Genomic DNA, 7,927 nt, shown 5'->3' with positions numbered 1-7,927 from the left:
GCAGCAGCAGCAGCAGCAGCAGCAGCAGCAGCAGCAGCAGCAGCAGCAGCAGCAGCAGCAGCAGCAGCAGCAGCAGCAGCAGCAGCAGCAGCAGCAGCAGCAGCAGCAGCAGCAGCAGCAGCAGCAGCAGCAGCAGCAGCAGCAGCAGCAGCAGCAGCAGCAGCAGCAGCAGCAGCAGCAGCAGCAGCAGCAGCAGCAGCAGCAGCAGCAGCAGCAGCAGCAGCAGCAGCAGCAGCAGCAGCAGCAGCAGCAGCAGCAGCAGCAGCAGCAGCAGCAGCAGCAGCAGCAGCAGCAGCAGCAGCAGCAGCAGCAGCAGCAGCAGCAGCAGCAGCAGCAGCAGCAGCAGCAGCAGCAGCAGCAGCAGCAGCAGCAGCAGCAGCAGCAGCAGCAGCAGCAGCAGCAGCAGCAGCAGCAGCAGCAGCAGCAGCAGCAGCAGCAGCAGCAGCAGCAGCAGCAGCAGCAGCAGCAGCAGCAGCAGCAGCAGCAGCAGCAGCAGCAGCAGCAGCAGCAGCAGCAGCAGCAGCAGCAGCAGCAGCAGCAGCAGCAGCAGCAGCAGCAGCAGCAGCAGCAGCAGCAGCAGCAGCAGCAGCAGCAGCAGCAGCAGCAGCAGCAGCAGCAGCAGCAGCAGCAGCAGCAGCAGCAGCAGCAGCAGCAGCAGCAGCAGCAGCAGCAGCAGCAGCAGCAGCAGCAGCAGCAGCAGCAGCAGCAGCAGCAGCAGCAGCAGCAGCAGCAGCAGCAGCAGCAGCAGCAGCAGCAGCAGCAGCAGCAGCAGCAGCAGCAGCAGCAGCAGCAGCAGCAGCAGCAGCAGCAGCAGCAGCAGCAGCAGCAGCAGCAGCAGCAGCAGCAGCAGCAGCAGCAGCAGCAGCAGCAGCAGCAGCAGCAGCAGCAGCAGCAGCAGCAGCAGCAGCAGCAGCAGCAGCAGCAGCAGCAGCAGCAGCAGCAGCAGCAGCAGCAGCAGCAGCAGCAGCAGCAGCAGCAGCAGCAGCAGCAGCAGCAGCAGCAGCAGCAGCAGCAGCAGCAGCAGCAGCAGCAGCAGCAGCAGCAGCAGCAGCAGCAGCAGCAGCAGCAGCAGCAGCAGCAGCAGCAGCAGCAGCAGCAGCAGCAGCAGCAGCAGCAGCAGCAGCAGCAGCAGCAGCAGCAGCAGCAGCAGCAGCAGCAGCAGCAGCAGCAGCAGCAGCAGCAGCAGCAGCAGCAGCAGCAGCAGCAGCAGCAGCAGCAGCAGCAGCAGCAGCAGCAGCAGCAGCAGCAGCAGCAGCAGCAGCAGCAGCAGCAGCAGCAGCAGCAGCAGCAGCAGCAGCAGCAGCAGCAGCAGCAGCAGCAGCAGCAGCAGCAGCAGCAGCAGCAGCAGCAGCAGCAGCAGCAGCAGCAGCAGCAGCAGCAGCAGCAGCAGCAGCAGCAGCAGCAGCAGCAGCAGCAGCAGCAGCAGCAGCAGCAGCAGCAGCAGCAGCAGCAGCAGCAGCAGCAGCAGCAGCAGCAGCAGCAGCAGCAGCAGCAGCAGCAGCAGCAGCAGCAGCAGCAGCAGCAGCAGCAGCAGCAGCAGCAGCAGCAGCAGCAGCAGCAGCAGCAGCAGCAGCAGCAGCAGCAGCAGCAGCAGCAGCAGCAGCAGCAGCAGCAGCAGCAGCAGCAGCAGCAGCAGCAGCAGCAGCAGCAGCAGCAGCAGCAGCAGCAGCAGCAGCAGCAGCAGCAGCAGCAGCAGCAGCAGCAGCAGCAGCAGCAGCAGCAGCAGCAGCAGCAGCAGCAGCAGCAGCAGCAGCAGCAGCAGCAGCAGCAGCAGCAGCAGCAGCAGCAGCAGCAGCAGCAGCAGCAGCAGCAGCAGCAGCAGCAGCAGCAGCAGCAGCAGCAGCAGCAGCAGCAGCAGCAGCAGCAGCAGCAGCAGCAGCAGCAGCAGCAGCAGCAGCAGCAGCAGCAGCAGCAGCAGCAGCAGCAGCAGCAGCAGCAGCAGCAGCAGCAGCAGCAGCAGCAGCAGCAGCAGCAGCAGCAGCAGCAGCAGCAGCAGCAGCAGCAGCAGCAGCAGCAGCAGCAGCAGCAGCAGCAGCAGCAGCAGCAGCAGCAGCAGCAGCAGCAGCAGCAGCAGCAGCAGCAGCAGCAGCAGCAGCAGCAGCAGCAGCAGCAGCAGCAGCAGCAGCAGCAGCAGCAGCAGCAGCAGCAGCAGCAGCAGCAGCAGCAGCAGCAGCAGCAGCAGCAGCAGCAGCAGCAGCAGCAGCAGCAGCAGCAGCAGCAGCAGCAGCAGCAGCAGCAGCAGCAGCAGCAGCAGCAGCAGCAGCAGCAGCAGCAGCAGCAGCAGCAGCAGCAGCAGCAGCAGCAGCAGCAGCAGCAGCAGCAGCAGCAGCAGCAGCAGCAGCAGCAGCAGCAGCAGCAGCAGCAGCAGCAGCAGCAGCAGCAGCAGCAGCAGCAGCAGCAGCAGCAGCAGCAGCAGCAGCAGCAGCAGCAGCAGCAGCAGCAGCAGCAGCAGCAGCAGCAGCAGCAGCAGCAGCAGCAGCAGCAGCAGCAGCAGCAGCAGCAGCAGCAGCAGCAGCAGCAGCAGCAGCAGCAGCAGCAGCAGCAGCAGCAGCAGCAGCAGCAGCAGCAGCAGCAGCAGCAGCAGCAGCAGCAGCAGCAGCAGCAGCAGCAGCAGCAGCAGCAGCAGCAGCAGCAGCAGCAGCAGCAGCAGCAGCAGCAGCAGCAGCAGCAGCAGCAGCAGCAGCAGCAGCAGCAGCAGCAGCAGCAGCAGCAGCAGCAGCCAGCAGCCAGCAGCAGCCAGCAGCAGCAGCAGCAGCAGCAGCAGCAGCAGCAGCAGCAGCAGCAGCAGCAGCAGCAGCAGCAGCAGCAGCAGCAGCAGCAGCAGCAGCAGCCAGCAGCAGCCAGCAGCAGCAGCAGCAGCAGCAGCAGCAGCAGCAGCAGCAGCAGCAGCAGCAGCAGCAGCAGCAGCAGCAGCAGCAGCAGGGCAAAGGCTTCTCCCATGTCTCTCTAATTAACCGTGTTGACCGTTACCCTTAAGAACCAACGGTTGTCTTGCCTTCGACCAACGGTTGTCTTACCTTCGCAGTACATGCCCTGCCCAAGCCCATTTCTCCCTGTTGATTCCGACTAGAATGTCATTACCCGCGTTTATTCCCTCACGCACTCTGGCCGCTTCTGGTCTGTTAACGTTATGCCTATCATTTTTCTTTCCATAGCTCACTGCGTAGTCCTTAACTTGAGCTGAACCTTTTCCGTTAGCATTCACGTGTCTGCCTGTAGGTGAGTACTGGTAAGATACAACTGTTGTATTCTTTTGCGTTGAGGGATAGTACTGTATACGCCTTACCTGTCCTCCTAACTTCAGTAAGCCATATGACATCCCATTTAATGCCTGCTAGTTGCTCGAGCAGCACTGCTTGGCTAGCCTCACTGAATAAGGTTCTAGCGTTAAACGTTCCCAGATTGAGATGTCAAAGGAGGCCTGTCTGGAGCCACAGACTCCCAGCATGCTCCGCTGCGTCACAGGTCTGACCGCCACCTTGGTCATTTGCTCCGCAGCCGGTGGCGACTGAGGGCCGATGGTTAATTGCTTTGGTCGTAGAAGTTTGTGGCCAAGTACTACACCAGCATGACCAAATCCTGTTCTAGTGAGGGAAGGCGTTGTCGGTTCTGGTCATCGAGATCAGGCAGCACCCCAGGCCTGGTGATGCAATTTCATGGACACATGTTTTGTTTTTTCAAACCCGATAGTGCAGTTATGTTATAAATCCGAAACGGTTGGGTTTTCGGAATTAGACTTTTAAAATTATAATTATTGTAAAAATTTATAAGAAAATTCATTTATAAGTCAAGGTACTGCAGTTTTTTACTCAGTCTGCTGAAGAAAAGTAGTATAGTAATGTGACGATAGTTGCTTACCTACATCGATCACCTTTCTTGAAAACCAGTTTCACTTTTACACAGTTTAGCTGATTAGGCAAACTTCCAATTTTTAACATATTATGAATCGAGTGAACAAGAACTGGGGAGATATGGCATGCTGTAAGGTACATTTTGGCAGGAACAATCCAGTGAAGCCCGGTACCTGTATTTTTTAAATTTTCAACGTGTAAAGTACCTGATTTGTAGAAGTTAGCCACTGGTGAAGTTGGCTATTGAGGGGTACGAGTGCACACTGGTGATTTTTGGTTAACAATTGCAATATGAGTGGTGATACTGCCATTGAAAGCGTTTTCGATATGTGCAGCATTTAAGATATTGGTGCCATCGCAAAGGTTGGTAGGAGCAGGCCCCGGGGTAGCTTGATTTATGAACTGATCTGTTTAGTTGACAGTTTTTGCGTGTATTTTTTTCCTTGCATTGAATTTGAGGTAAATAATAACGATGCTTGGGGCTCTTAAGCACAGCTGATAAAGTCTGAAAGTACTTTTTGAAGCGGTTTCGAAAGGTGAAGCTAAACGGCTGTTTTTTTTTTAGTTTCTTTCGGAGATAATATTTTTCACAAATGGAACGCAGTAGCCTTGCGGCAATCCATGGGTTTCTGAATTTGGAAACCTTTTTCGCGTTATTTGAAGTAGTTGTACAGGAGTTAAGTTTGTCAGTTATTCTGGTAAACGTACGAAAAGCCGAAACAGAGCAGCTGTCTTCCAAGAGAGCTGTATGGCTGCACTCTGTAGGGGCTGTTATCAGTGGAAATTTTCTGTAACTTGTGCGTGTATCTGTGGTTACAGTAACCTTCGTGGCCAAGTAAAATAAAAGATAATTATCAGTTATATTAACATCAACGATTCCGGCAGTACGGGAGGAACTTATATTAGCTAAAATGTGGTCAATAAGTGTGTTAGGGCAACCAGGAATAGAGCATGTAGGTCGTAGGTATAGAGGTGTGTAGAGGTGTAGGTGCAGAATTGGGTGCAGAAGGAAGAGGGGGAGCAATATACGGTTCCAGTTAAGGTGTTCTTATTAGGAATATAAAGGGGCTTATAGCGCAAACCGAGACAAGAACAAGAGCTGCGACACATGCCCAGGCGCTGTGTGTGCGTGCCGCTGCAGGCGAATGTCCGGACCCCGTAGAAAATCTGTTACGGGTCCAATTAGACTTATTTTTTGAAATGTGGCGGAGAGTTTGAAGGTTGCTTCACTTCCGCCACCGGTTGGCCCGGTATTGCACTACCACCGGGATCGGCCTTGTCTTTAGCGCGTCTTTACTATCCCGTCTTTCTATCCCCCTCTTTCAGCTCTCCTACTATCTGCACGTGGCAGCGGTTGTGGATCGGCTTGAGCCAGTGAGCAGACCTGTGCACTTTACTCTTTTTTTCCTGGAAACAAACAAACAAACAAACAAACAAACAAACAAACAAACAAAACCTTCTGTTTGCGCTATGAACTCTCTACATCAAGATGAACTACCAACTCGCCCACCAGGAAGTTTTAGTGTAGAAAGGAATGGTTTATGAACTTCCACCGAAACAGGTTCACAACTGCCAGTGGAAAATAAAATGTCAGAACGCTAGAAATCAAAATGGTAGGTTTGTAATATCTGCTATCGCGACGATGCGCATTCTCAACGTGATAATTTCGAATACGACACAGGTTATTTATTTATTTTTATATTTATTTATTATTTATTTACTGCCAGGGCTGTTCAGGAGCTACAGAGAGGTGTGGTAAATATTTCATCAAAATCAAATACAAAAGGAGAGATATTAACATGGATGATGTAGAGTGCAGATTTGAATGCTTCTGGTTTTGGGATGGAGACTATGAGGCAGGCAGGTTGTTCCATTCTGAGCTGGCGTTGGGAAGGAAAGAATTAAAGTACTGGTTAGTTCGGCAACATTGAACACTCACTTTGAATCGGTGATCAATAAGAGATGATAGATTGGAGCAGTGAAAAGACTTTGTTTTAGCGATTCATTGGTGTAATATATTTTGTGGAAAGGGAAAACCCATAACTCAGTTTCTTTGGATCCTCTATTATTTCCTGTAAGAAATGCTAGTGTCACGTATGTTCAGAAGGATACAATCACTGATGCCTTGCAATAGACATCGACCGATGTTGGTCGTTTTCTTGAGAATGCGGCTGCGTTTTTATGGAGGAAAAACGCTAAGGCGCCCGTGTGATGTGCGATGTCAGTGCACGTTAAAGATCCCCAGGTGGTCTAAATTATTCCGGAGCCCTCCACTACGGCACCTCTTCCTTTCTTCTTTCACTCCCTCCTTTATCCCTTCCCTTACGGCGTGGTTCAGGTGTCCAACGATATATGACAGATACTGCGCTATTTCCTTTCCCCAAAAACCAATTATTATTATTAAAACCACCAGCCCTCTCTGCCTTTTCTACCTCCTCGAACTATGCTATTTACATACGCCAAGGAGCAGGAAGGGCTGTCAGCATGTGCTCAGGCGTGCACGCGCTATGTAAAATAAGCACTCCACCGGAAAGACAGCTGTAATTCACATCATTCAGTTCAGCATAATCTCGCCAGAATTCGTGCTGTGCTGGACCACTGCTGGCAGTGCATAAGAAAACACTCTTCCGGAAATTGCGCGACATTGCCTCATGAGCTCATGCGCTGTTCCTGAAAAACTCATAGAAAACACTAGCAAGTCGTGGTGATGCCAAAATAAATTGTTAATAAGCCATTAGAGCAAAAAGGAATAAGCTTGAATACAACTTACCAATGCGGACAAATAAGTTGTACAGTCACTCCGGATAGCCCATGAAGGAAACAGAGCCAAAAGAGCATCCAGATGTAAAAAAGTCTGCTCAAAAGTGCAGAATAGTCATGTGGTTTTTTCATGCTGCCTGGGCGCCAAATTGTCAGTGCAGTGTTAGCAAAAACATCGTAGTTGTTATTACAGCGTAGGAGTATAAGGGAGCGCTGCGGGCAGCGGTGGGGCACAAAAGCGCAGCTTAAGCGTACTCTTGCTAATTTCTTGGCTTTCCGTCAGCAGGCCGTCTGGGAGGTTTTGCGCAAGCTTTTAATGATCGGTTTTGTCTAATGTGTAGGTATTCATGGCGCAAGTGCAATTATTTTAGACATTATATTTTCTTTTAACCTAAAGCAAACATTTCTTGATCGCACCGGTGAGCCGTCTTTTCTAGACCCATTATTTCTTAACCTAAACTATTTCGGTTGAGTGCTTAACTATGAAAGTGGAATATCCGATCATCGTCTTTTGTTTTTCGGTTGTGCCTCGCCAGCTGCCTGTGGGCTGCGTCCTTTTAGAATTACTAAGGTCAATGTTCCTGCTGATGGTAACACTGTTATCGACTCTCTAGAGTCAGAGTTAGATAAACCTTGCAGCTATGGCTTTTATGGCAGCGCTTTAAGGATGCACTGCAGCACAGTTCTGAACATTTTTTTCAACGTGGAGAGGCTCATAATAATTGTCCGAATCTTTGTATAAGTCACGAAATTGTGAAGAAATGTAAGAAGAATAGAATACATTCCTTGGAAAAGTTGCATGTACAAATAGTTGAAATGCTTGAAAGTTAAAATTAGCCAAGCCTCGTTGTTTTAACACGATGATTCCAAAGTTATCAGGATTGATGCCCAAAAAGTTTATTTTTTAGGTCGATTAACTGATCAGTTGAACAAAACTTGAAGAAACGATGACGTTGTAACCGACTATATAATGATAGCGCAAGAGTTTAATTGGTATTTTCAAAGCGTGTTTCTCACGCAGCTAGTATCCGCTGCTAAAATCCGTATCAAATGTCCTAATAATGTACTAAATATATTTGTTGAAAGTGTTCTGTACATGCCATGTACACTCTGGATGAAAAATGCGCTAGTCGCCATGGGCTATCAAAATTTCTTTTAAAACGTTTTGCAGCCCAGTTATATAAGTTTCTAACGAATATCTTCTCAGTTTCTTTAGTTCTGGCTGCTATACTGGATGATTGGAAGATAGCCCGGGTCGAACCAATTCATAAAAAGAGGACAAGTAACTACTTCAAATTACCGACGAATTTGATTCA

The 7,927-nt window shown here is 51.3% G+C and overlaps 1 pseudogene; it reads left to right on the top strand.

The window, feature by feature from the left end:
- Positions 1-5,014: 5,014 nt before the first annotated feature.
- LOC144122338 (U2 spliceosomal RNA) lies at positions 5,015-5,135 on the top strand (annotated as a pseudogene).
- The last annotated feature ends 2,792 nt before the right edge of the window (positions 5,136-7,927 follow it).

Source organism: Amblyomma americanum, chromosome 2 (genome assembly GCF_052857255.1).
Source record: "Amblyomma americanum isolate KBUSLIRL-KWMA chromosome 2, ASM5285725v1, whole genome shotgun sequence".
Taxonomy (NCBI): Eukaryota; Metazoa; Arthropoda; class Arachnida; order Ixodida; family Ixodidae; genus Amblyomma; species Amblyomma americanum.
The sequence above is the reverse complement of the archived record's forward strand: the minus strand, read 5'-3'. Positions and strand labels throughout refer to the sequence as shown.